This window comes from Ambystoma mexicanum, chromosome 6q (assembly GCF_040938575.1).
Source record: "Ambystoma mexicanum isolate Mex_15411 chromosome 6q, UKY_AmexF1_1, whole genome shotgun sequence".
NCBI classification, from domain to species: domain Eukaryota; kingdom Metazoa; phylum Chordata; class Amphibia; order Caudata; family Ambystomatidae; genus Ambystoma; species Ambystoma mexicanum.
The window spans coordinates 843,209,192-843,235,872 of NC_090937.1; positions in this window are offsets into that span (position 1 = coordinate 843,209,192).

Here is a 26,681-nt window from a genome sequence, read left to right on the forward strand (position 1 = left end):
GCCCTGGGAGGAGACTGCCAGCACTTATATTGATCCTGAGTCAATAGAGGGATTCGGAGAGATGGAGATGAGTGCGGCATCTTCCACAGAAAGAGATGAGTGACCCTGCACATCCCTGTAGGGGAAAACATGACTTAGCACTAGTGACGTGGATGTGAGACTAGGCAAGGCAATGCATGTCCCTACACCCACATCAATATATCCAAGTCAAGATTGCAGCCCAAACCCTGCCACACAGAAATGCATGCTGAGTGCCAATCCCATAATCTACACACGGGCAGCATACCAGGACCGTGCCCATGTAACCCAACACACAAACCCCATATCAACGGCATGCCCCCTCTGAATACCCTGCGTGACACACCTGTAAGACATGAATGCATGATCAAATTAATAATGAACAGCACCATCGTATGCCTCTGCCATGTCACACCATCACTGATGCCCTGCATCTCTTCTACCCCCCCAAGCACCGATGAGGAAGAATCAACCCAGGCATCAACCTCACACCCTAAGAAGAGGGCTACCACCACCACCACCACCACCACCTCCGCTGGAGGCAAGCAGGCCACAGCCACCGCCAGTGTGCCTGTGCGAGCTGGGACACGCCAGCAACACCTGCTGCCAGTGTGCCTGACACACTACTGACCCAGCAGGCCACACCCACACCTGTCGAAGGGGAGTCCCTGGAAGCACCCGCCTCCACTGGGGAAGAACTTGATGCCATTGTGAAGACTCCGAGGTGACATGCCTGGCCACCCTGAGCACCGTGCCCCCCCCTCGCCCCAACACCTGCAGTGACCCACCTGCAGTGAAGCTGATCCCTGCCTCTGTGACTGTGACCTACCCACCGCTGATTAGTACAGTCCCGAAAATGCCATCCATGTGACTGCACAACCCACCACTTCAGCCCCCTCCAAAACCCTGGAGAGACGATTGTCAACGGTGGAGGCCCGACAGGAGGCCATGTTAGACCTACTGCGCCAGTACATAGTGGACGGGGAGGAAACCAGGCGGGGTATTGCCACAGCAATTGCGGGGACCATATGCAGCGGCCACGGCTTGCAGGAGGTCTGGAACCTGCCAGCGACTCACCTAGTACCTCCACACCAGCTTCATCTGTCCCCACCAGCCCAGTGCGCCAGACATGTAGGAGTGCAAGGCACACTGAAATGCTGCCTCCAGACGGGAAGAAGTCCCTGAAGTAGTGTGGGCGGACAATGGGAGTGGGACACAAGGTTGGGGGTGAAGGGGTGCATCTTGTGGAGTCTATTGGGGATACTTGTGTTGATTGGGGGGGGTTTTGGAGTTTGTCGGGGGGGTTTGGAGTTTGTTGGGGGGTTTTGGAGTTTGTCGGCGGCGTTTTGGAGTTTGTTGAGGGGGTCTGGGAGTTTGTTGGGGCGGTTGGGCAGGGGGGAGTGGGCCCATTTTTGCTGTTGTAAATAATACACACGTTGTGATAAGAAAAATCCATGGCTGGACATTGTTATTTTCGTGTGCATCCATTTAATGTGTTAAGGTGTTCAGTGCCCAACTCCCAACATTCCCTGTGTACATGTCCACATTGGCCCAGTGTCTGACTGACACATATCTTTCATAGTCCCTGTGGATCAGGAGTATTTGTGAATCTGTGCTTGGCGTACTGCATGGCCATCCCATGCATCATGTACTAGCAGGGGGGCTACTTCACCTCCGTCTCCATCCTCATCATCCTCACCCGGGGCATGCATGTCAATGTCAGGTGGCAGTGGTACATTTCTCCGGACGCACATGTTGTGCAGCATGACACAGGCCATGGTGATCTTTGCCACCTTCTCAGGCCTATATAGGAGTGCCCCACCAGACCTGCTTAGGCAGTGGAAATGTGACTTCAACAGGCCAAAAGTCTGCTCTATCACAACACGGGTGCGGGTGTGGACACAAATGTACTCCTCTTCATGGCTGTTCTGCGGGTTCCGCACAGGGGTAAGTTGCCACGGCCTCAAGGGATATCCTCCATCACCTGCAAGCAAATACAAATAGGTGTGTGTCACTCTGAGCTGGCACCTTCAGGAAGCACAGTCATGGCGGCAGCAATGTGGTTTGGACATGCACATGTCTCTGTATGTATGCAAAATTATCACCTAGATGCATTCTGAACTGTTATGAGGTGTGGTAGACTGGATGGCGTTCAATAGATGATGCAGGGTGTAATCATGCATGCTGAGGCGGATGTACTGTGGTAGTACGACAATGTTTTGCCTCCCATTCAAGCAGTTAGTTCTATGCATGGTCACACTAGCCACATTGGCCCAGTTGCCATCCTGTACGGTCATGCATTGCTTGCCATCACCATGTGTTGTCATTGATATGCATTATTTGTGCCAGTGATGTGTCATGTTCCATTTGTGAGGTTCAGGTCTGGAGTGTTTAGCTCTGCATGCATTCTCCAATCACCGACAATTGACACCCGGGTGGGGTATGCATCCCCCCACCCCTTTCCCAACCAGGTGGAGTATGCATCCCTACACATCAGTACCCCAGAGCACTGCCATGGCCCAGTTGTGCAACTCACCAAGCAGCCAGGCAAGTGGTCCAGCATGTAGCTCCATGTGACGGGGTAGGGTGGCGTTGCCCAGTACCATGGCATCATGTGTTGATCCGGGATATCGGGCGCAGCAATGTGTGATGATCTTGCTGGAGTCACATGCCATCTGCACATTGATGGAGTGGTATTTCTTGCGATTGCGGTACACCGCCTCTATGGCAAGGGGGACTACCAATTCAACATGGGTGCAGTCCAGGGCACCAACACAATTGGGCATGCCTGCCAGTGCATGGAAGCCTACTTTGGTGTCGGCTATCTCCTGGCCAGTCCGTGGTAGGGATATGTGGGTGCTTGCATGCTTCAGGATGGTATCCAGCACTTGGTTCAACATGTGTGAAAAAAGTGGTTGGGAAATGCCATGCAGCTGCCCCACTGTGTGTTGATAGGTGCCTGTGGCCAGGAAGTGGAGCACGGAACCCACCTTTACTAGTGGGGGGATGGCAGTGCATATTTCTATGTGGCTGCCTATGTCGTTGTGTATCATGTCCACTATGGTGGTGATGGTGTCCTGGTCCAACCGGTACAGGGTGTGGATCTGCTCAGGGGTTAGGTTGAATGGGCTGGGTCTGGTGCGAGGGATTGGTGGCTGCCTACGAGGCACTACTGGCTGCGCTGGTGGTATTTGCTGGGCCTGTCCCACCCTCCTTCTCCTCCTGCGTCTCCTCTGTGCTGCCTGTTGTTGCTGCTGTAGTTGTTGTTGTAGTTGGTATTGTTGCTGTAGTTGTAGCAATATTGACATGTCCTCAGCGCCATGATTGCTACAGCTAGTAGCGGCATTTTGGGGCTGGAAGGGGTGTGGTGTGTGGGTGTGCTCATTTTATACTGGCCCAGCCTCCATTGTCTCCACCTGTGGGGATTGTGTGCACCTGTGGCAGTTGGCTTGTTTCCTGATTGCTGTTCGCGGGTGGTCCACGATGCCTGTGTGGCCGGCATCGTGCAGCCCGTGATTAATGGCTTTGCGATGCCAGTATTTGCATGTCCACATGTGTTGGGATGTCCTCCTATTACCGGCATGCCGGTATTTGCTCCCTGAAGGAGCGCGTGTACGCGCCCATGCCGCTATTAGCGGCGCCGTTATTTAGGGTGCCGCTAATACCGGTTTGCTGGGTCAGAATACACTGGAGCGGTAAACGATGCCAGTATGGTAATACCGTCGTCGTTTGCCTTACCGCCAACCTTGTAATGAGGCCCAATGTGTTTTCCTAAGGATTCTCTTGTAGTTTATGTTAGGTAACATGTTCATAGCAATGATACATCTTCCTGACCTGTTTCAACCCCAGAATACGTTTCCTTATACGTCTGTGAGTGAGAACCTTTTCCCACACTCACAGAATCTTTTACTCTTTTTATGGGTGTCATGTTTAAGACTCTCCATAGTGTGTTCTCTTTGATAACTTTTTGGCAATAAGTGGCTGTAGTTGTTGGGTTGCCTGAGGGGCTCCTCTTTTAACTTTCTATGGGTAACCTTGTGAGAACTGCAGTTCCCAAGGGTAGAAAGGATCTTTGGATCGCTTTTACGTTGTATTAGGTGAAACCAGCAAACACCCCCATCCCCTTTCTCATTTTAAATGTACTTCACTCCCAGGCTACAGAGTGTCTGTGAAGGCAGGAAGCGAGGGAGGAGTCAAAAACTCTGTATCCCTTTGTCTTCCAGCCTGAGTGCGAGATTTCAGTTCAAACTGGAAGGCTGGCTGTCCTGAAATCATTGCCAACCCCCAAAGTTTGAATGTCCCTGCATAAAAGTCCAAACCTGGAAGCTGAAGAGGTAGTTGAGCACTGGAACTAAAACTGAAGAGGAAGATAAAGAATTAATGGCTGAGACTATTTCCAGCAACCAGAGTGTCTGCTGTTTAATTGGAGCCTGCTGCAGCCCTTCCTTCAATCCATAAATGATGGCTCTGACCCAGAGCCTGGTGAGACCCACTAAGCGTAAGGGGACCTACATTTTGAGCCATCCCACGCTGTGCTGTGACCTTGCAGAGCTGCAATAACCCAATACCCTGGGACCTCTAGCCATTGTAAGGTGCATGGTCTTCCGAATTGCTAAAACTCAGTGGGCATAGTGCTTAACCTCAAGAGATACGAATGAAGTCCCAGAAGTCCCCTCACCAGAGTGGTGGATGGACCTTGCAAATGACGAGAATCCGACCAACGATATTCTGACTTCTGTGCTCCTGAAAAAGGTGCCAAATCCACAGAGCCACATCCAGCCTCAAGGCAATCCTTGCCTAGAGCCTTCTCCATAATCCTTGCTGAAAAATGTCCTTCCAATGTCCTGTCTTTTGTCTTCTTACTGAAGGAATTCAACAACCAGGTTTTTGGCTGCAGATCCTGAAGTCGTCCTGCTGCAAAATCATCTTCTGTGCTGAGGTCCTGTGCTGGGTTGGGTATTTTACCTACCTTAAGCCTTTGTGATATTGGTATAGCTTTGGGGTGTTTTCTGTGACTGGGAGGCCACTCCTCCTGTTCACTCAGGCCCCTGCAAATCCTCCTAGGGTGTCTTCTCTGAAGCCCCTGGACCCGCAACTAACTCCAAAGTAAAGTACTTACTTGTTCTAACAGTCTTCCTTAGGAACTATCCTGACCTTCCTGTTAGACAGTCAACCCTAGTGAACCCCCTTCTGCCACTCTGTACACTCATGCTCAAAGAATAAGGGAAATTCTTCAAAGGATTGGGCTTTTTCCCTAGGAAAGAGAATAAGTGCAAAAGAATTTGGTCGGTAACTGTAACTCTGAGAGTGAACAGTTACAAAAGTTATAACTTACCTTAGAAATGTTCTGCCATTCTGAAAAGTATATGTAAGGTTATTTTACTTACCTTAGAAATGTTTTGCCATTCTGAAAAGTATACGTAACATATTTCTTTCCTAAGATACTGTTTTGCTATTCTAACGAAAGTTGATGTAAGGTTATGTTACTCACCTGGGATTTGGTTGTGCCTCTTCCAAAAAGTGATTCTGTTGGTTTCACTTCACTATCCCTGTTAGGATAAATGTATGAGTGTCCCCAACTGGGCGTTGCTTCCCCTGACTTGCTGTTAGCCTGTCCAGAATAAGTCTACATTAGGTTTTACCTACCTAGAATAACTTTGAGTCATTCAAAAAGTGTAACAGTGGGTTCAGCTTTCCCTGGTCTGTTGTAGACATTCACAAAAACAGTCTTAGGCTTATACCTGCCCTTTCAGTTGCTTATAGCTCCTGTAAAAATTGTATAGGTTTTACTTACCTTGAGTATAACTGTGTTATCCTAAAATAAGTTAGAGTTATTGCTTCCCTTAGCCTGGGAACTCTAAAGCAACTGTAATTGAATATTACACCCCAAGCTCCAACTCCTCTAGAATAACTGTGTTATCCTGAAACAGAGTTATAGGTTCATACTGTTCCTAGAATCCGTGTTTCACTAGATCAGAAAAGTATATTGCCCAGTTGAAATTACTATGTGATTTCTTGCTGAGCATCAAGGTACAAATGATAGGGTCTACTACCCTTACATTAGTGACAGTAATCTAAAAAGTAACTATTTGTTTTGACTTCCCTAGAACTACTATTAGGTGCTCCAAATTAGGTTATATGCTTTGGTCTGTGTACCTTCAAGCATAGTGTTGTGTTTTTATAATTGTGGTTATATATAATTTGATAGTACTTATTTTCAAGATTTAGCTGGGCCTACTTGTATTTAAATAAACCATTTATTTTTTACAATACATAGTGTTTCATTGTTTCCTTGGACCATTTATATTACAACTTCATGTGTACTGATTCTACAGCCCTCTCTCCCTCCTAAGATACGCCTGGCTGCTCTGTCTACGCTACCGTGAACTCAGGTGGTAAAGCCTTATACTAAAAGTGGAGTCTTGTATGCCTCAGTTGAATGGTTTTACCTAGCCCTTATTTGGACTCCAGAAACAGTTCACAATACTTCTCTTCACCTGGTATACTCTCCTGCCAGGACGTTCATACTACGATTTCACTTACAATTCTCTTTTACCCATGAAACAATACCAGCCCATTGTTGGCGTATTATTCCTTTTAGGGTTCTTTCTTTCATATATTGGTCTTTTGCCCCTCTCTCAAGTTCATTCACTTTTGCTTGTTTTTTTCTCTGTGTCCCTTTAGGTTCTGGGTTTAATGACCCATTCACTGAATAGCATATGCGTTCTTCACAAAATTCACTTTGCCCACTTGTGATATAGCTTTTAGAATTATCAGCTTCTTTGCATGCTTTGCTTTGCTTACAGAAGAAGCACACACTTTGAGGCAAATTGGTAACCCTCTCTGCTTCCCTGGGCTTACCGGGTGCTTGAAGTGTCTCTCACGCCTCTCGGTTTCTGTTTTCTTTAGGTTGTGGGCTTGGCATGTGACCTGTCTTCAGCTGCGCATCTGCCGTGCCGGTCCTCAGTTTCTGCTGCCTTTCTTTCTCGGGCAGCACGTCCTCTGCACTCCAGTACTTTCTCCTGTGGGGAGAATCAACTTCGGCAGCAAATCCCACGGCGTCTACTTCCCCAATGTTCCAGCCAGTGCTTGTGCAGGTAACCGCACAACTCATCATCTGCAGTCCTTTCTCATTGCTGGCAGCTGTAGGGGTTTTATATTTCCTGTTTTTTTAAAGATCTTCCAAAGAGTAGATGGCAGCATAGGCTTCCCAGTTTTATTGATCTTCACTGATCTTTGTCTCTTTCTCGTCTCAGTAGTTGATGGATGATTCTTTATGTGGTATTGATTAGGTTGTATGGGGTGCATTCAGGAGTAATAATTACTGCTCACTGCCTCTTCCTCATCTCAGTCATACATGATGTACTGGGGAATATTAAAACTGGACTCAATGCATGGATGAGATGAGAGGTGCAATAAGCCAATAAGCCTGAGGAATGAAGGGAAATCCCCAAGGGGGAATGAAGGGTATGTGACTTTTCCCAATGGTGTCCTCCTCTCTCCCGAGGTATGCCTCCCTCATATACCCACCCCCAGGATCAGGATCAGGTAGAGGTGGTCGTCCCCTGGCCACATAGGGAGAGACTACCTCAGAGAAAGGAGTGAGGATATCATTAGATTCATCACACATACCATGGTACCTTGAAGGACAAGCTCACAATCAAAGCACCACAGGTGCAGTGCACTATGTCTGGGAGTACCCAAACACATTTAATTGGGCATGCCTGATGACAGCCACTGAGTTTAAACGTATGTAACTCACATAAGGAGCATCCACACAAACAGCCCACTCTTGGAAATGTTCCCCCATAAATTGGCTTTGGTGCTCATTGCTCTTGAACATAAGGATGCTGCTGCAGCAGCAACTTACCCCAGTAGAGAAGACCAAAGACAGAGTGTTTTCTGCAAAAGGGTCTGTCTCCTTGGTATGTCAGACCAGGTCAGGTGGTCTTGCGCCAGTATCGTTTTCCCCCTTTTTGTTCTGCAGGAGTGAGAGTGAACCCTTCAACCCATCAAAGGTCACTCACTTGCCAAACAACTGTCTATCCTTCTTTTCTTTGCCACTAGTTCCTTCAAGAGAACCATTGGCATAGCAGCTAATATTCAACAGGCAGGCCAATCTGTTGCACGGTGTTCACCATGTAGTGGCATGCAGCACCACAGGTAGCCACCAATACTTTTAGCATGCCACAATCAGTAGAGGGAAGATGAAGACGGCATCGAAAGTCTTTGCAGCGCGCATATTCCAGCTAGTGCTGTTGACTGTACTCACATCACCCTCTGTTCATCACAGTCAGATGTACATGATCCAGATGTCCATTGGAATGCTATAGATGGACAGAGAATATATGATCCTGTGGAGCAGTTTAATGGACATTTTAACAATTTCCCTGGTTCAACACACAACTGTTATGTCTTTGGCCCGAATGCGCTCTGTTGCAGAAGGTGACAATGGAGGGCCACAATGAACCTCACATGCTGCACGCCTAAATAATGCTACTGTCAACAAAGGTGAATGGTAATGTAGTGTCCTTAGTGCAAGCTAAATATCCATGCCCATTTCCACATAGGGTGGTTATCCATGATGTTCATACCTCTTGATCCCCTTTCAATGGCATACTTCCACAGTACAGTGTAGGTACAAGTCAGCGCACAGAGCCACAGGAGGATTATTGAGTGGACATTTGGCATTTTGAAGTCCCACTTTATATACTTTATCCTCTCACACAGGGAGCTCCTTTACAGGTCAGAATATGTGTGTTTAATATTATCCTGCCCTGTTATGTGTTAACATTGCTTTTTACAAAGGCAAAACAGAAAGGTGATGGCTGTAAGGTTTTGAATTAATCATAACCACGGGCACAGCTCTGGGCAACCCTCCAGACCATCGTTTTTCAGCCTGCCAAACCATTACAGAAGGGGAAAAACCATGTGCAAATCAGGCTTGGGCATACCCCAAAAGGGGCAGTCCTGCCGAACTGCTAGGTCACATCCCTTCTGCACGAGACCACAAGCATCCTCAGAAATGTTTCAGCCTTGTTGGGCATCATCAGTGAGGAGTAGCTTGAGCCTCTAGGCCCGGCAGACTCGGGACCCACGTCGGGGCATACCCATCCCACTCGGGGTGACTTTAGCGAAACAGAAAGGTGATGGCTGGAAGGTTCTGAATCAATCATAACCACGGGCACATCCCTCTGGGCAACCCTGCAGACCATCGTTTTTCAGCCCGCCAAGCCATTGCAGAAGGGGAAAAACCATATGCAAATCAGGCTTGGCCCTACCCCAAAAACGGTGGTGTGGAAGGTTCCCCAGAGCAATGCTAGTGGCTTTGATTCATTCAAAACTTTCTACCCATCACTTTTTTGGTTTCAGTTTGTCTCCCTATGTGAGAGAGGGTATGTCCAGACGTGGGTCGCATGCGCGCTGCGCCATAGGAAACCAAGCTGCACCTCACTAAGGAGGCCCAACAAGGCCGAAACATGTCTGGGGTTGCTTGTGTTTCCGTGACGATGGGACCTGGCATAGCAGTTTGGGCAGGGCTGCTTCCATTGGTGGCAGTACCGGACTGATTTGAATATGGTTGGACACCTTTTACAATGGCGCAGAGGTCCTATAAAACGGTGGTGTGGAAGGTTGCCCAGAGCAATTCCAGTGGCTTTGATTCATTCAAAACCTTCCACCCATCACTTTTTTGGTTTCAGTTTGTCTCCCTATGTGAGAGAGGGTATGCCCAGACATGGGTCCCATGCTGGCTGCGCCATAGAAAATCAAGCTGCAGCTCACTAAGGAGGCCCAACAAGTCCGAAACATGTCCTGGGGTGCTTGTGTTTGCGTGCAGAGGGGACATTGCCTGGCAGTTCGGGCAGGGCTGCTCCCATTAGCAGCAGTACCTGACTGATTTGCATATGGTTGCACCCCTTTTGCAATGGCGCAGACAGGCTATGAAACGGTACAGTGGAAGGTTGCCCAGAGCAATGCCAGTGGCTTTGATTTATTCAGAACTCTCCACCCATCACTTTTTTGGTTTCAGTTTGTCTCCCTATGTGAGAGAGGGTATGCCCAGACGTGGGTCCCATGCTGGCTGCGCCATAGGAAACCAAGCTGCACCTCACTAAGGAGGCCCAACAAGGCCGAAACATATCTGGGGTTGCTTGTGTTTCCGTGACGAGGGGACCTGGCATAGCAGTTTGGGCAGGGCTGCTTCCATTGGTGGCAGTACCGGACTGATTTGAATATGGTTGGACACCTTTTGCAATGGCGCAGACAGGCTATGAAACGGTGGTGTGGAAGGTTGCCCAGAGCAATGCCAGTGGCTTTGATTTATTCAAAACCCTCCACCCATCACTTTTTTGATTTCAGTTTGTCTCCCTATGTGAGAGAGGGTATGCCCAGACGTGGGTCCCATGCTGGCTGTGCCATAGAAAATCAAGCTGCACCTCACTAAGGAGGCCCAACAAGTCCGAAACATGTCCTGGGGTGCTTGTGTTTGCGTGCAGAGGGGACATTGCCTGGCAGTTCGGGCAGGGCTGCTCCCATTAGCAGCAGTACCTGACTGATTTGCATATGGTTGCACCCCTTTTGCAATGGCGCAAACAGGCTATGAAACGGTGGTGTGGAAGGTTGCCCAGAGCAATGCCAGTGGCTTTGATTTATTCAAAACCCTCCACCCATCACTTTTTTGGTTTCAGTTTGTCTCCCTATTTGAGAGAGGGTATGCCCAGACGTGGGTCCCATGCTGGCTGCGCCATAGAAAATCAAGCTGCACCTCACTAAGGAGGCCCAACAAGTTCGAAACATGTCCTAGGGTGCTTGTGTTTGCGTGCAGAGGGACATTGCCTGGCAGTTCGGGCAGGGCTGCTCCCATTAGCGGCAATACCTGACTGATTTGCATATGGTTGCCCCCCTTTTGCAATGGCGCAGACAGGCTATAAAATGGTACAGTGGAAGGTTGCCCAGAGCAATGCCATTGGCTTTGATTTATTCAAAACCTTCCACCCATCACTTTTTTGGTTTCAGTTTGTCTTCCTATGTGAGAGAGGGTATGTCCAGACGTGGGTCCCTTGCGCGCTGTGCCATAGGAAACCAAGCTGCACGTCACTAAGGTGGCCCAACAAGGCAGAAACATGTCTGGGGTTGCTTGTGTTTCCGTGCAGAAGGGACGTGGCATAGCAGTTCGGGCAGGGCTGCTTCCATTGGTGGCAGTACCTGACTGAATTGAATATGGTTGGACACATTTTACAATGGCACATAGGTGCTATAAAACAGTGGTGTGGAAGGTTGCCCAGCAGAGCAATCCCAGTGGCTTTGATTCATTAAAATCCTTCCACCCATCACTTTTTTGGTTTCGGTTTGTCTGCCTATGTGAGAGAGGGTATGCCCAGACATGGGTCCCATGCTCACTGCGCCATAGGAAACCAAGCTGCACCTCAGTAAGGAGGCCCAACAAGTCCGAAACATGTCCTGGGTTGCTTGTGTTTCCATGCAGAGGGGACCTTCCCTGGCAGTTCGGGCAGGGCTGCTCCCATTGGTGGAAGTACCTGGCTGATTTGCATATGGTTGCACCCCCTTTGCAATGGCGCAGACAGGCTATGAAACGGTGGTGTGGAAGGTTGCCCAGAGCAATGCCAGTGGCTTTGATTTATTCAAAACCCTCCACCCATCACTTTTTTGGTTTCAGTTTGTCTCCCTATGTGAGAGAGGGTATGCCCAGACGTGGGTCCCATGCTGGCTGCGCCATAGAAAATCAAGCTGCACCTCACTAAGGAGGCCCAACAAGTCCGAAACATGTCCTAGGGTGCTTGTGTTTGCGTGCAGAGGGGACATTGCCTGGCAGTTCGGGCAGGGCTGCTCCCTTGGTGGCAGTACCTGACTGATTTGCATATGGTTGGACCCCTTTTGCAATGGCACAGACGGGCTTAAAAATGGTGGTGTGGACGGTTGCCCAGAGCAATGCCAGTGGCTTTGATTTATTCAAAATCTTCCACCCATCCCTTTTTTGGTTTCAGTTTGTCTCCCTATGTGAGAGAGGGTATGTCCAGACATGAGTCCCTTGCTCGCTGCGCCATAGGAAACCAAGCTGCACCTCACTGAGGAGGCCCAACAAGGCCAAAACATGTCTGGGGTTGCTTGTGTTTCAGTGCAGAGGGGACCTGGCATAGCAGTTTGGGCAGGGCTGCTCCCTTGGTGGCAGTACCTGACTGATTTGCATATGGTTGGACCCCTTTTGCAATGGCACAGACGGGCTTAAAAATGGTGGTGTGGACGGTTGTCCAGAGCAATGCCAGTGGCTTTGATATATTCAACACCTTCCACCTATCACTTTTTTGGTTTCAGTTTGTCTCCATATGTGAGAGAGGGTATGCCCAGACATGGGTCCCTTGCTCGCTGTGCCATAGGAACCCAAGCTGCACCTCACTGAGGTGGCCCAACAAGGCCAAAACAAGTCTGGGGTTGGTTGTGTTTCTGTGCAGATGGAACCTGGTCTAGCAGTCCGGGCAGGGCTGCCCCCATTGGTGGCAGTACCTGACTGATTTGCATATGGTTGGACCCCTTTTGCAATGGCGTGGACAGGCTAAGAAACGGTCGTGTGGAAGATTGCCCAGAGGCATGCCAGTGGCTTTTTTATTATTCAAAACCCTCCACCCATCACTTTTTTGGTTTCAGTTTGTCTCCCTATGTGAGAGAGGGTATGCCCAGACGTGGGTCCCATGCTGGCTGCGCCATAGAAAATCAAGCTGCACCTCACTAAGGAGGCCCAACAAGTCCGAAACATGTCCTAGGGTGCTTGTGTTTGCGTGCAGAGGGGACATTGCCTGGCAGTTTGGGCAGGGCTGCTCCCATTAGCAGCAGTACCTGACTGATTTGCATATGGTTGCACCCCTTTTGCAATGGCGCAGACAGGCTATGAAACGGTACAGTGGAAGGTTGCCCAGAGCAATGCCAGTGGCTTTGATTTATTCAAAACCCTCCACCCATCACTTTTTTGGTTTCAGTTTGTCTCCCTATGTGAGAGAGGGTATGCCCAGACGTGGGTCCTATGCTGGCTGCGCCATAGGAAACCAAGCTGCACCTCACTAAGGAGGCCCAACAAGGCCGAAACATATCTGGGGTTGCTTGTGTTTCCGTGACGAGGGGACCTGGCATAGCAGTTTGGGCAGGGCTGCTTCCATTGGTGGCAGTACCGGACTGATTTGAATATGGTTGGACACCTTTTGCAATGGCGCAGACAGGCTATGAAACGGTGGTGTGGAAGGTTGCCCAGAGCAATGCCAGTGGCTTTGATTTATTCAAAACCCTCCACCCATCACTTTTTTGATTTCAGTTTGTCTCCCTATGTGAGAGAGGGTATGCCCAGACGTGGGTCCCATGCTGGCTGTGCCATAGAAAATCAAGCTGCACCTCACTAAGGAGGCCCAACAAGTCCGAAACATGTCCTGGGGTGCTTGTGTTTGCGTGCAGAGGGGACATTGCCTGGCAGTTCGGGCAGGGCTGCTCCCATTAGCAGCAGTACCTGACTGATTTGCATATGGTTGCACCCCTTTTGCAATGGCGCAGACAGGCTATGAAACGGTGGTGTGGAAGGTTGCCCAGAGCAATGCCAGTGGCTTTGATTTATTCAAAACCCTCCACCCATCACTTTTTTGGTTTCAGTTTGTCTCCCTATGTGAGAGAGGGTATGCCCAGACGTGGGTCCCATGCTGGCTGCGCCATAGAAAATCAAGCTGCACCTCACTAAGGAGGCCCAACAAGTCCGAAACATGTCCTAGGGTGCTTGTGTTTGCGTGCAGAGGGACATTGCCTGGCAGTTCGGGCAGGGCTGCTCCCATTAGCGGCAGTACCTGACTGATTTGCATATGGTTGCCCCCCTTTTGCAATGGCGCAGACAGGCTATAAAATGGTACAGTGGAAAGTTGCCCAGAGCAATGCCAGTGGCTTTGATTTATTCAAAACCTTCCACCCATCACTTTTTTGGTTTCAGTTTGTCTTCCTATGTGAGAGAGGGTATGTCCAGACGTGGGTCCCTTGCGCGCTGTGCCATAGGAAACCAAGCTGCACGTCACTAAGGTGGCCCAACAAGGCAGAAACATGTCTGGGGTTGCTTGTGTTTCCGTGCAGAAGGGACGTGGCATAGCAGTTCCGGCAGGGCTGCTTCCATTGGTGGCAGTACCTGACTGAATTGAATATGTTTGGACACCTTTTACAATGGCACATAGGTGCTATAAAACAGTGGTGTGGAAGGTTGCCCAGCAGAGCAATGCCAGTGGCTTTGATTCATTAAAATCCTTCCACCCATCACTTTTTTGGTTTCGGTTTGTCTGCCTATGTGAGAGAGGGTATGCCCAGACATGGGTCCCATGCTCACTGCGCCATAGGAAACCAAGCTGCACCTCAGTAAGGAGGCCCAACAAGTCCGAAACATGTCCTGGGTTGCTTGTGCTTCCATGCAGAGGGGACCTTCCCTGGCAGTTCGGGCAGGGCTGCTCCCATTGGTGGAAGTACCTGGCTGATTTGCATATGGTTGCACCCCTTTTGCAATGGCGCGGACGGGCTATAAAACAGTGATATGGAAGGTTGCCCAGAGCAATGCCAGTGGCTTTGATTTATTCAAAATCTTCCACCCATCACTTTTTTGGTTTCAGTTTGTCTCCCTATGTGAGAGAGGGTATGTCCAGACATGGGTCCCTTGCTCGCTGCGCCATAGGAAACCAAGCTGCACCTCACTGAGGTGGCCCAACAAGGCCAAAACATGTCTGGGGTTGCTTGTGTTTCAGTGCAGAGGGGACCTGGCATAGCAGTTTGGGCAGGGCTGCTCCCTTGGTGGCAGTACCTGACTGATTTGCATATGGTTGGACCCCTTTTGCAATGGCACAGACGGGCTTAAAAATGGTGGTGTGGACGGTTGTCCAGAGCAATGCCAGTGGCTTTGATATATTCAACACCTTCCACCTATCACTTTTTTGGTTTCAGTTTGTCTCCATATGTGAGAGAGGGTATGCCCAGACATGGGTCCCTTGCTCGCTGTGCCATAGGAACCCAAGCTGCACCTCACTGAGGTGGCCCAACAAGGCCAAAACAAGTCTGGGGTTGGTTGTGTTTCTGTGCAGATGGAACCTGGTCTAGCAGTCCGGGCAGGGCTGCCCCCATTGGTGGCAGTACCTGACTGATTTGCATATGGTTGGACCCCTTTTGCAATGGCGTGGACAGGCTAAGAAACGGTCGTGTGGAAGATTGCCCAGAGGCATGCCAGTGGCTTTTTTATTATTCAAAACCTTCCACCCATCACTTATTTGGTTTCAGTTTGTCTCCCTATGTAGTATTGTATTGTATTGTATATTTATATAGTGCTCTTTCCCCACTTGTGTGGCCTAAATGCAATTTTTCTCAGTTGAACGCCCTTAGTGACCGTAGTCGGTGTGGTTGGAAAGTTCTAGGGGGTTTACTTTAGTAGATGCGTGTGTGCATGTTGCTGTTCTATGACTTGGGTGGCTGGCAAGGCGTGACTAAGCAGCCAAAGAGAGGACAGATATGTGGGTGGGTGCTGGTGGGGGTTAGAGATAGTTTGATATTGTTGAGAGAGTCTATGTGTGGCCAGCTATACCAAATTCCTTTCGGGTGGTGGTCGCCATATGCTAGTGGCAGAGGTGTTGAGGTACGTCAGATGTTTCAGTCTGGGCGGCTATGTGTGCACTAGACCGGATGTTCTTAGCCGTAGGCGTGTTCTATCATGCATGGATGCTTGGCTGTGCCTGCGGCCCATGTCCACGCTAGAGGATGCTGTGTGAGAGAGGGTAGACCCAGACGTCTGTCCCTTGCTCGCTGTGCCATAGGAAACCAAGCTGCACCTCACTGAGGAGGCCCGACAAGGCTGAATGATGTCTGGGGTTGCTTGTATTTTCGTGCAGAGGGGACCTGGCCTAGCAGTTCGGGCAGAGCTGCTCCCATTGGTGGCAGTACCTGACTGATTTGCATATGGTTGGACCCCTTTTGCAATGGCGCAGACGGGCTAAAAAACGGTGGTGTGGAAGGTGGCCCAGAGCAATGCCAGTGGCTTTGATTTATTCAAAACCGTCCACCCATCACTTTTTTGGTTTCTTTGTACAAAGGCATACACATTGTCACCATACCTGACCTCCAGCCACAACCACACATCTGTCCAATTCAACAGTGGTCCTGGGGACACTGCAATAGGATTTGGGGATCTGCTGGTCCAATGCTCATTCACCTGGCAAATGTGTGTCAATTATGACAATTTTGTGATCCCAGATGTCCACACATGATACCCTGAGACACCTATGTTCAAATGTCAAAGGGCATGCAAGTGCATGTAAAGGGCAACCACAGCCAACATACTCTTCTCATGACCATACAATTAGTCATTCAGTGGATGTAATATACACACCAGCACACATGCCGGTTACACTGCATGACAGCAGCTGTGCTTATCCACCCACAACTTAACAGGGTGATAGAGTTCTGACTGCAGAATAGCATCTTCATTGGAGAACTGCAGCATGCCCTAAAGTGACCAGTCTCGACAGCCCATGTAATAGTACAAGCACCCCTTAGGATGTCCCTATACGTTTTTCAAATCAATATTTCTCATATCTTAAGGCACACCAAAATGTATCCACCTCAACACTTTGCCCTCATTGTACACTATGCCTCACTAGCTGCTACGGATGTTTTTTTTGGCGATGCACAGAAATCTAACTGGTACTGCAAGGGGGAATGCTAGAGAGCCATATCCGATAATAGGGTCCAAACGAAATATATTTGCCATAATCAGGTCCGAGCGAACACAAATCTAGAGTGAATGATAACATACCTGTCTGACCTCTTCTTGATCACCCCGTCCCTCTGCTCCTTCCTACGGGAATCTCTCAAGTGGCAAACACAGTACCACAAGCAAAAACAGATAATGATGCAGCAACATGGAATGGGTGTGTGGTGTGCAGCGTGAGGCTATGCAATGACTCAATGACTAAAGTGTACCCAGGTCCTCAACCATATGTAGCAAGCACTTATCAATTAGTTAGGTGTACATCTGAAAGTGAGTAGCACAGATGACAAAGACAATCCTCATGTTGTGTGTACACAACTTTACAACCCAAGGGTATACACATGCTAATATAATGTCCCACTTGGGCTTGAGCAAGATAGACACTGCAGAAGAAGAACCCTGCAATGCATAAAATGAGTGCAGAAAGTAAACCATGTGGACAATTGAAACATAGATGAACTTTGGCTCAAATTGCACCCAGTGCATAGACGATTTGATGTACTGTCTACTTCCTGGTCATAAGGTAGAACAACATTGGTGTGAACATCTCCGAGCAATAACAAGTAGCAAGTTGACCTGACCAAGAAGCAGGGCACATGATGAATCACGTTAGAGGCGTGCATACTCATTAATACTTGCCCAGGTGACTTCTCCCATCACAAAAACACATATCAACCTTGTGCATGGGCTCTGTGGCACATGTGCAAACATCAATATGGAGCATTATGTCTGAGATGGTCATAAATACCATGGTGTGGTTATGCATATTGATGTTCACTTGAATGTCCATTTCAGCATAAATATGACAGTAGTAATGACACTAAGCTTCCATGTATGCACCCATGTCAAGGGTAGCATGTCTAACTGCTTGGGCTTTGGGCCTGGGGCATGCAATGTGGACATAGATTTTCATAGTTTGTGACTACATGTTCAAAGGGTTATTGCCACGATATGGGTGGCTGCAAACGAGCAAAAGGCATCATTCACAACGGAAATACATATGCAGATGTGATTGTGACAATCATGTTTTTTTTTAGTGAAAACAAACATGCTGCTTTCATGTAGCTTCAAAAGTACTACCAACAGAAAAGGCAATCGGACATTTTAGGGTCAACTCTAGAAAGTTAGAGGTGCTTCAGAGGTAATGGGGGTCGAAATCAGTATATATAGGTCGAGTAGGAGGGCATACATTGTTGAAAAACATGAACACATCTATAGTGCATCTTGGCAAGCGAGGTGGTGTGTGCTGGTTACAAAAGGGGGTACATAAACAAAATATTGCACACAGATTTCTCGGGCATGCCTACTCCCATTACCATTTTTTTTAATGTCCCCTTGCGTTACCTCTGCAAGGAGGGCACATTGTCGGGAATGGGCAGAGTAGATTGCTGTCTTTGGAAAAGCATACCACCACCAGTTGGGGCTGACCCGACAGAAGTGGGAATATAAAGGAGAAGAAATTAAGAGAATGTATGAAGATAGAATATGTCTGTGTCAATGATGGATGTTTTCTGATGCCGCAGGAGTTATGCCTCACATCATGTAACTTGCCCCTCCCACTCTTCTTCATAAACCGAACATCCCCCCTGACTCATAGGCTGCCTCTTTCACTGCCACAGCATTCTTCTCCCCACTTCCCTGACTTCCCTTGCTGCCTCCTGTATCCCCATCCTAATGACCTCAAAAGCAGACGTCATTAATCCCAGCAGGTAAAGTAGAATTGTCATGTGACAGTTCCCCGGAAGGTAAGAGGACTGGTGCTGCTGGGATTGGCAGGGTTGGAAGCTCTGTAGCAGGAGGTTGTGCAGCATTGATGATGGTATGGTCTCCTTGGGAGTCCCCCCATCCTGCAGTGATGGTATCCTCATATATGCAGGGGGAGATTCTGTTAAATCAGGGACATGCTGAGGGATTTTCTCCTCCAGGTTTCCTTTGTGGGGGTCCTCAGGCACAGACGAAGCAATGGCAGGAGAAGCATTAGGAGGTTCAGGTCACTGCCCCTGATGTTGTGGTGGGAAGATGAGACCTTGCCTTCACTGGCTGCTGCTCATCCTCCTCCCCATGCTCCTTCTGTGAAAGCTTTGCCACATCATCTCCTCAACCACCACAGCTACTCTCTCCCTCTCTCTCCCTCAGGATCCTCTTAGGGGGTTATTGCCTCTCACATATGCTCTCCTGTTGCCTCTGGTCCTGGACCTGGGCTAATGCTTTGCTCAGACAAGAAGCTGCAAGGGACCAAATAGACACAATGACCAAAAGCAGCCAATTTCATTGACACACCACATCCATGCTGAATAAGAACAGCACCTGTAAGATGTACAGAAATGCACAACTTTACATATATGTATTACTGGAGTGTGGTTCATGGTATTACACATTTCATGTCATACATGGCCACCTCCCCTGCTCGGATCAAGGGCATGGGCTGAAAGGATTCCCTGTTATCCATTATATTGTCGGATTATGCATTTGCATTTCCACCTTGCTATTGTGGCCACATGTTATCTTCATACTTCTCAGTTAAAAGATGATTCAAATTACTTTGAGGACTTGAATGATAAATCAAACCATTTAATCAAAGTGCTGGGTCATCAGATAATATTTGAAACAACCACAAGACATGATGGTGAAATGGAAGCACTGCAGAGTGCATTGCCTCAAAATATAGAAGTGATGAATATGTGTACAGAGAGTCTGTGAGGAATCACGGTTATGTCAGGCATGCACAAGGCATGCTGCATGTGCTTGAGACCAGTACCATCCATAGTTAACTCATACCCTTGTGGAAGTCAGTGATGGGGTCTCTACAACCTATCTATTGGGATGCAAGTAGTACATCACTTCCAAGATGCCATTTACAAGCCTACGGCCTATGCCCAACATGGAATCATTGAGATAGGCACCAGCTGCGCATATACATTTGTCTGCACCATCGGGATTGTTATTAGAGGATTGCTGGCAGAGCAAATGGTACATTAGGGCTATTATGAAGACATTGCAAGACTTGTCCTTGGCCTCAAGCCCAGGGATCACATCTCTCGCGGACTGAAATCTCTGTGCTGGCTCCGAGTGGCGGCGAGGATTAAGTTCAAAACCCTCTGCATTGTCCACAAGGCCTTTTGGAGCCTGGGACCTCAATACCTTCAACTCTCTCATCCTAAATACCATCCTTCTCGAGCTCTTCGCTCATCCACCTCCAACTCCCTCAGGGTTAGTCGCTTCTCCATGCAGCAAGTTGGCGGTAGATCTCTTTCTTCTGCTGGGGCCTCTCTCTGGAACAGCCTCCCTGTCTCTCTGAAACTTGAGTAGAACCATCTCCGGCTCCGGAAGCACCTCAAGATCTTCCTCTTTGCATCTACTTTCTCTCCTCCTCGCCCCTGCTGATCTCCTGGCAGAATCTGAAACTGCACTGGTTACTTGGGTATCCTCTGATCTTGGGCCCAGGTTCCCCCCACCCACCAGTTGCACACCTGCAATGCCCACCTGGCAACTCTGCACTCGGGGACTGTTCTGTGTCCCTGCAGCCCCTACTAGCACTTGATGTCTGCACTTATCCAGGCACTTGCCACCAGCTGGCTGCACCTTATTTATTGTCTTATTTATTGTATTGGTATCCTATGAACCACACTGCCCCCTCTCATTCACCCCGCACTTTTGCCCTTACACCCTCCCCTGCACTTGCACGATCTCAATGTCACCTGGCCTAGTAAAATCGATGTCTCTGTCGTCCCTCTGTCCCCCTCCATTGCCCTGTCGTGCCTTGAAACACTTGTGTATAGGGGCATAATAAATGCCTTATCATATCATATCATACATATCATGATGATCCACTCTCACAATGAAACTGCGCCTCTACAACATTGTATGCTAGTGTCAGATTGGCATGTAGATTGCTTTGTAGAAAATCCTGGATATGGCAATGCCCAGAAGGGAAATGCACTGTGGAAACTCCCTCAAACACTACTGACCTCATTATGTTCACAATGTATTCATATGCTGCATGACGTCCAGCATGCAGTGTCAAGGTTGTTAGCACAATGAAGTCCCTATCACTTAATATGTAATGTCCTGCAGAGTCTTCCAGCATTTATGTGTTTATTGAATGACCCTCTCATTTGGCACAGGAGGAACATTGTAAGGTAAGTGTTGTAGCCTGCAGCTAAATGAAAGGTGACATAAACTTTGACAAGAGCTCATGATATGTCTTGCCAGGGCATTATGTATGTTACCCACAACATGGTGTCCATACGCCATCCCTTTGTTATGTTTTACCAGTGGATTACCTGATCCATATTACATATAAGACATCTTGGACCACATATACTCTTTGAAACTTGCACTTGCACTCCTAGTGCACCATTATCCCACATACCTATGATTGCTCCATTGCAGCACAACGCCAAGCACAATATGTGGCAGACAGTAGCATGACAAGACTTGAAAAAGACTGTTGTACTCACCAGACACTGGCATGAGGCGCTCCAGATCCAAAACCCTCCAGTACTCCTCATGTTCTGTCCCCTGGAGGACATAGAGCTTCAGAGGGCTGATGAAGACATTAATAAGAGGCTATTATTGATCTCATATTCCTGTCATCATGATGTTGGCTATTTACTTTCCTGAGCTGTACACTTCTTCACCTACCTCACATTGCACTGGTAGACCCCAAAGTGCATTAATGTTATCTGCATTACTGGCCCAGGTGCAGGTCCTGACAGGAGAATTAGCACGGCATTAGCTGAGACAGGTGAGGTGCTCAAATTGCCTGAGGAACTCTGCCTTCAAGATTTACTCCTCCTGTAAACTGAAGTTTGGATTGTGCTTTCCTGATGGTGGACCATGAGATGCGACAACCACATTATGTGGTGTTGTTTCAAGAGTGGTGATAAAGGAGATGTTGCCTATGTTGGTAGACTGTTATACACGCGCTCCAGCAGCTGTGGTGTCCTTCCTTGGGGTGATTGGAACGGCCCTTTCAGGACTCCTGCGCTTTATCACCAGTATGGTGGCAAACGCTTAGATAAATCATCATCAAACAACTTTATTCGGCAATCAGGTCATCAAGTAGCAGAAACATATACACAATAGCCAATATGCATTACATCAAAAACACTTCCCATAAATTGGTCAGAATCTAATTCTTCCCAGAAAGGACCATTGCCTGCATGAACCTAGCAACATTGTTTCCTGTTTGTCCTTAGACCTAACGGGTGATACGTTGGGATCGGCCAACCAATATTGGATGAGGGTACGACTAACTGATATCCCAGACATATACATCCTACAAACACACCAGTGGCATCTCAAAACTCCCTTTGCCATTCTGTTATCCTGGATTTTCAACCTTACAGTGTTGCATGGGGAGTCACTCTCAATAACCACTCTATGGCAATCAACAATGGACTCCATGGACACAAAAGCGAACCCTCTCACAGTGCATAGCCAATGCAGGCATTTGTGCAAGAGTGCATCCCTTGGTTCTTTAGTGTTGGCCACCAGTTTGGTGACCCCGTGAAGAAATATGATATTATTATTTGACTCCCCCTGCTCATAGCTTTTAATTGTGCTCCCTCTGGGGTGGGGTCCGCATACTCCAATTCTTGTTCCCTTCATGCAATAGATTCCTGGTGGACTTGTAGCTTGGTCTTCCAGTTTGGGATACCTTACATGGGGGATATGGATCTTGGAAGACTCCTTAATCTTGTAGCATTACTTTGGCAAATTATCCTGGGGTACCATTGTATTAGGGCAGCCATTGTGGTCACAGGGTACTGTGGCCAAGGAAGATCCCAATGAGTCAACGTTGTGACGAGCTGTGTTCTGAACTAAGTGCACAGAGGTAGATGAGGCCAGTTCAGGGGGTAATTTGGGGTGAGCTATGTGTCCTCACAGAGGCAATTGTGGCTACAGGAGGCACCCCACGGAGACCTCCTCCTCTATCATGACTATAAGCAGTTTTTTCATGGCCACCAGCTCAGCAAGCACTTGGTTACATTTACGTCCCTGAGCCGTATGGGGATCCTCAGTAGGGACTTCAGAGATGGGTTGGATGCCTTGATTGTTTAGTAGGCGTATGGGTTCTTTTAACCCTCAATGGACTTAGATGAGGGAAGGACCTAGCCCCCGAACACATGGCCAGCAAGGCCTCACTCCAAGTGCTCCAGGGGGGGTAGGGATTATCTTGAGTTGCTTCATCAGTCACAATGTCCATCAAATCCAACAGGTCTGTGCAGTCTGGTCCTAAAGTGGGTGAAATATGAACTGGTGTAAGGTCAGGTCCATGCGTGGTGTCAGGGGCCAAATGCATGTTCACGGCAGTGGACTTAGATGACATGTCCCCCCCCTGGGTACTATTGGGGGAGCCACCAACAAAAGGGGTAGGATAACCTTGGCTTCCTTTGATGTTGAGGAATCCTCCGGCCCTGTGTTTGCTGAATCAGCTGGTAGATGCTGAATAGACAATATGGACGCCATTTGATCCAAAGATATGGCATGATGGTTGCAAACGTGGCCAGTTTTAGTTGCTGCTGGGAGCAGAGTTTGAGTTGGCAGTCCTTCCATAGCCAGGGTCTTGTCTTAAGGATTTATTTTGGTCATGCAGGGTGATATCTCCTTGTTACATATGTTGAAAATGGGATGTTATTGAATTGTAATTGTCGAGCCTGCCATGGTGGACTCCACGATGCTGAGTGGCCCATCCTCATGGTGATTTTCTGAGGCAATTAGTTGTCCCCCCGGAGTCACTTGATCATACCCCAGGAATTGGTGAATCTCAGGGATCAAGGCTTCCCCCGTGGCATTGTTAGTGTTGTGGGGATCATTAGGGTTGTTGGTTTTGTCCCCATTTCCCCCCCCCCCCGGGACAGAAACAGAGCCTATCACAGAGTGCGCCCCCAGTCTTCTACACACTGTTAGTACAATGAACTGGGATTTAGATTCTGAGTGCAGTTGTGTAAAAAAACTGGAAGTTACGTTGCCTGCAAAAGAGAAGATGGGGGAAGGAAGAGGTGAGTGTAGGAGCCAGCGCTTCCATTGGGAGTGATTAAGTGGGCCAAGCTGTCCAGATGGGTGATTAATTATTCAGTCAATAAAATGCCCAGTCCGAAACCGGGATTGCTCTCACCTTCCCTGGTCCTTGGGAATTGCCTGCTTTCCTTGCCACCACTCACCACCACTGCTCACCTCCAGCTCTGGGTCACCAAGTAATACTGATTGGTAAGCCTTAAAGGATCTACCCAGCAGGACCTCACTCCCTCACGGTGCCGAACACTGCACCCTTCCCGTGCCACTCCTGGATGTGATCTCTTCGCCATCCCCAATGTTCATGGAATTCCCCCAATGGAGTGAAACACCCTTCACCGTTGGTGCTGCATGCTTCAGCCTTGGTGGGCCTTGTGGCAGGGTAAGTAAAGAAGGGGGCATGGCTTAGCACTCCATGTCTACGGCATCCCATGGGAGTCAAGCTGCAGACCCCCAACAGAGTGAAACACCCTGCATCCTTGGTCCTGCGGGTTTCAGCCCTGGTGGGCCAGCTGCAGGCCCCAAACAGAGTGAAAAAACCCACACCCTTGGTCCCACGGGCTTTGGCTCTGGTGGGATTTGTGGCAGGGTAAGTAAAGAAGGATGCGTGGCTCAGCACTGCAGCGCTTTGGCATCCTACAGGAGTCAGGCTGCAGGCCCCCAACGGAGTGAAACACCCCGTATCCTTGAACCCGCAGGCTTAGATAAATGTCTCCAGGTGATACAGACTAAGATTAACACTGTGGTCATTTATGGTGCTGAAGATTGGGGTTCATCTTCGTGTAGGTGTTTAGAGAAGTTCCAAAATGTGGGACTATGTAGGTTGTTGGGTTTGCCTGAGAGTACCCCCACAGATGTACTGCGATCCAATCTGGGGCTGGTTAATTTTTCTCTTTTAGCCGAGCAGCGGTTTTCAGAATTTTTCTTGAAGTGTCAGTATGTTACTCCCACAAATTCCAATGTTAGCACAGTTGTAAGAAAGCTTTGCGGTCATTTTGCTCATACTTGTGATAGTTGGTATAATTGTGGAACTCAATCACAAATAAAACACTTTCACTCTCTACCAGTGTTGGAGAAAGCCTTATTTTAGACAAACGGAAATTGTGCCTGTTAATCAAAAGACATGTTGCATGGTGGATATTGACCTCAATGCCCTATCATGTCCCTACAACGAAGAAGTGGTGCAATGAGTCTTCTGTCTGTCCAAAAACTGAAGCCTGGACACGAGTATGGCCAGTGAAATGTCCCTGGGCATTATTAGATTTGTGAAGTGATTTGTGAGGATAAACCAATCCAAATAAAATTGGTTTAAATTGAATTCGTCTAGGCTTTTTGCAAGAGGTGCATTGAGAGATCAATAAATTATGAATATTCTCTCCAGTAATTAGTGTGTACGGCACTGACTTTATAAGACATGCTATTTTATATACAATACTTTCATCCAGACAATTGTATAAGCTGCAAAATAGAAAAGTTATGTCGCTTCTGTCAGTTCATCAGAAAAAAGGCTGCATGAGTAAGGTAACTAATTAGATGCAGGTTGCCAGGACAACAATTTTACAGTCTACAGATGTTATATTTAACATTACTACATCCTACGGTAGTCAAAAAATACATTTGCATATCAACAGAAAAGGGGTATTGCACACAGAGATATTCATCATCTGTTATGTTGAAAAGAAAATTGGATAAACCTGTTTTTTAGTGACCTCTAGTTAAAATAATAGCTTACTCACATACAAAAACGAATGCTATCAGTCCAGGCTATGAATCAATTTCTGTTTGTACAAGTGATTCGGGTTTTTCCTTTGTTTTGATTAATTTCATGACATTTAATTTAACACCATTTCACCAACTTAAATAGTTCATATGTACAATGTTTTGCATTAAAACAATGGGCCTCATTACGAGCTTGGTGGCACATCGGAGGTAAATCTGTAAATGTACTGCCAAAATGTTTTACCGTTCCCACTAATCAGTCCCTTGGATTTACCACAGGATTATTATTATTAATATGGTATTTTATTAACGCAGACCTAGCTTCAAGAAGCAACGGAGCGCTTTACAGAGGTATCCAACAGTACATATGCACAACAGAGCACTTTACAGTGGTATACAACAGTACAGAAGCATAACAGAGCACTTTTCAGCGGTAACAACAGAACAGATACACAGCGAGGGTAGGATACAGAGGGGTACAGCTGTACAGGATGATGTGGAGGAGAGCGGCGTCTAGCGAGTCAGGTGGCAGATGGGGATGATATGATGGACTAGGTTTTGAGGAGGAGAGACTCCTTAAAGAGATGGTTGTTGAGTTCTTTTCTGAATTGTAGGAGCATTGGAGCGAGTCTGATGATGACGGGAGGAGGTTCCATAGTCCAAGGCGCAGGCGGAGAAGGCTTGTTTTCTGTCCTTACCTTTTTGCAACAGCGGATTTCAAGTCTGCACGTGCCCTGTCTTTGGTGGTGCACTGTCCTTCGAAGATGCTGAGTTTCTCCACAAAGTAGCAGGGTGACCTGAGGGTGACTGCCTTATAGATGATGCTGCAAGACTTGTAGGTGATTTGTGTGTGCGCTGGGATGGCCAATGAGGGCCGGGTGATGTGCTTGTGTTTGCATAGACCCTTGATAAGGCTTACATCCACATGTAGGACACTTCTCAGGGGTAAAAGGGTGGATGACAGGAGTCCTCTAAGGAGGGCATTGCCCCCATCCAGGTTGGGTAGGATGAGTGTTTGTACAGTGGATCTAAAGTTGTCCAGAGGAAGGAAGGGCTTGTCTTTCTGCTGGAGGGAGAGCTGATACCAGGTTGTCTAAGTTTTATTAGCTAAGAGTGTCTTAATGTAGAGTAGTTTGTCGATGTG